Raw genomic sequence first — 2971 nt, 5'->3', positions numbered from 1 at the left:
ATCCAACCCACCCTGTCCCCTGACTGCCCCCACCCCTTATCCAACCCCCCTAACCCCGGACCCCTTACCATGAGATGAGGCTCCTAGCCTCCCCGCAGAGCCAAACGCTGCCCCACGGGAGCGCACAGCCCCAGCCCCCAGAGTGCTGCACGCGCAGCGGCATAGCTCATGGGGAGGGGGGAGTGTGTCTGACTCCCTGCGGAGCCCCGGCCCCCAGAGCGCTGCACGCGGCAGCATGGCTCCAGGGGAGGGGGGAGCGCGTCTGCCTCACCGCGGAGCCCCGGCCCCCAAAGCGCTGCGCGCGGCAGCATGGCTCCAGGGGAGGGAGGAAGGCGGGGGAGGAGCCGGCGGCTTGCTGCACTCAGCCGGGCGCTCTGGCCCGGGATCACGGACCCCGCAGCTTGCCGTGCCGCGAGAGTGGGGCTATTTGCCCACCCCTGCATTAGGGTGTGCCTGGGCACACCCCGTGCGCACGCCTATGATCAGTCACATCTGGCTCCAGAGTCACCCTTGCTGCGGGAGAGGTGCAGACTTGGGGCCGGGCAGTGAGGCAGGGGCTGGTCACGTCTCAGTTGCCCCAGCCGTCCTGCTCTGGCGGCGACAATCCCGGGTCCAGAGCAGCGGCTGCAGTGCAGGGAATCTGCCCTCCATTCCTATAGCTGATCCTGCCTGGTTCAGGGGGAGAAGCCCGTCTCTGAGCGGGGGGGACAGGGACTAGTCCCCGGGCTCTGAGCCACAGTGTCCAGCCATCACTGTCGGGTGTGTCTATACTATGGGGTTGTGCCAACATAGCTCAGTACCACAGCTAGGACCTTATAGTGTAGACATGGTCCTAGTGTTTTTCACGGAAGCTTTATTCCCTAGGGAAAAGAACAAGGCGTCCTTGTGGCACCTTAGAGACTAACAAATTGATTTGAGCATAAGCTTTCGTGGGCTAAAGCCCACTTCATCGGATGCATGCAGTGGAAAATACAGTAGGAAGATAGATACACACAGAGAACATGAAACAATGGGGGTTGCCATGCCAACTCTAACGAGACTCATCAATTAAGGTGGGCTATTATCAGCAGGAGAGAAAAAAAAACTTTTGTAGTGATAATCAGGATGGCCCATTTCCAGCAGTTGACAAGAAGGTGTGAGGAAGAGTAGGGGAAAAAATGAGCCTGGGGAAATAATTTTACTTTGTGTAATGACACAAAGAGACCCAGGCGTGATGGCTGCATTCAGTTCATCTACCCCAAAAAGAGCTGAGGCCGGAGACGCTCCCCAGGCCCTTCAGTCACAGCCTGCCCCCCAGGCTGGGGGTGATGCAGCTCCACCCCCAGCCTGCAGCCCCTTTTCTGTCTTTCAGCCACTCTGGGTCTGGGAACCTGACTGGGCTCAGAGCTGACAGGCTGCCTCCTGCCTTGTCCATCCTGCTGTGTGGCTGGCAATGAGTCCTTTTGCTTGCATAAGTAGCATCTAGGAGAATAGCTCTCTGCCAGATGCATTGGTGGTATAATGGTGAGCATAGCTGCCTTCCAAGCAGTTGACCCGGGTTCGATTCCCGGCCAATGCAGGGATGTGCCCTTTTCTTGGCCGGGAATTGGTTTAATTTCAGTCACATTGGGCGATAATCCCATTCTCAACACAACTATCAGAGAATTTATGTCCCCCATCCCAGCAGGTCATTAAACATGCAGGGGGCAGGACTATACAGTGATCTGTAGGAATCCCCCTTGTGTAATATGAGAAAGTCGGGAACGTGCATCATTGTATCTCCTTGTCTTCAGTGCATGGGTAGATGGCACTGGTAGAGAGTTGATTCCTTCACCCGCTCACTTTCCTGGTCCTTCTCGCATGAACGGAGAGCCACAATACCCCAAGTCCGAAGGGGCAAACAATTCAATGGTTATTGGGGTGATTCCAATTTCCTTCCTCAGTGTCCCCCTTCCCAGCTCTGACGCCACAGAGCCTTTCCTGTGTCCCTATTCCCATTCTCCCCTTAGCAAAACAGGATTCCCATTCTCCCCCACCCCCCGCTTCCTGATTGACTGCAGACTATATAGTAAAACTTGAGTTCTGCTTAGCCCAGGGGTAGGCAACCTATGGCCTGTGTGCCGAACGCCGCACGCGAGCTGATTTTCAGTGGCACTCACACTGCCCGGGTCCTGGCCGCCGGTCCGGGGGGCTCTGCATTTTAATTTAATTTTAAATGAAGCTTCTTAAACATTTTGAAAACCTTATTTACTTTACATACAACAATAGTTTAGTTATATATTATAGACGTATAGAAAGAGACCTTCTAAAAACTTTAAAATGTATTACTGGCACGCGAAACCTTAAATCAGAGTGAATAAATGAAGACTCGGCACCCCACTTCTGAAAGGTTGCCGACCCCTGCCTTAACCAATCATTTTACTGAAATTTAACGTAACCAATCCTAACATATTGTAACACGATTATCTAACCAATTATATCCCACCACCTTAATTGGTTTACACCCAACAAAATTTATTATACAGCAGACGAGAAACAATCCCAGAACCAGACAGATTAACAATAGAAAAATGGGGGCCGTAAAGATAAAACATACAGAAATGAGGGTTTCACAACGAAGTGATTTCTTGCCAGACAGGATGCTATCAAAGTAAGTTTTCTTTAACCATCTTTATCTGGTGGTGATGGGCACTATCGGGACAGGATTGTCTTCCTAACAGCCCAATACCACCTTATTTCAGTGTGATTGGTTTGGGATGTGAGGATGTGACCGTTCACTTCCCAGCTTATGGCTGCCCCTGCTGCTTCGCCAAAGGCCTTAGCCTGAGAACAAGGCCTCAGACTATCCTGGTGAGAGAAGGCCGACACAGGCGGACTCTGATTTTGATTCTTTGTTTTTATACCCCTGTAAGTAGCTAAGTGATAATAATACACCTAAGTTCTTAAAGTACAGGCTTTACAGGCAGGCCTGAATATCTCTATCCTAACAGTC

At 52.1% G+C, this 2971-nt stretch overlaps 1 non-coding gene across 1 annotated transcript; it reads left to right on the top strand.

The window, feature by feature from the left end:
- The first annotated feature begins 1486 nt into the window (after positions 1-1486).
- TRNAG-UCC lies at positions 1487-1558 on the top strand. The gene has a single exon. It is a non-coding gene; the product is annotated as a tRNA-Gly (tRNA).
- The last annotated feature ends 1413 nt before the right edge of the window (positions 1559-2971 follow it).

Source organism: Terrapene carolina, unplaced genomic scaffold (genome assembly GCF_002925995.2).
Source record: "Terrapene carolina triunguis isolate 2854851 unplaced genomic scaffold, T_m_triunguis-2.0 Scaffold27401, whole genome shotgun sequence".
NCBI lineage: Eukaryota > Metazoa > Chordata > Testudines > Emydidae > Terrapene > Terrapene triunguis.
Note: the sequence above shows the minus strand (reverse complement) of the source record. Positions and strands in the feature narration are given on the sequence as shown.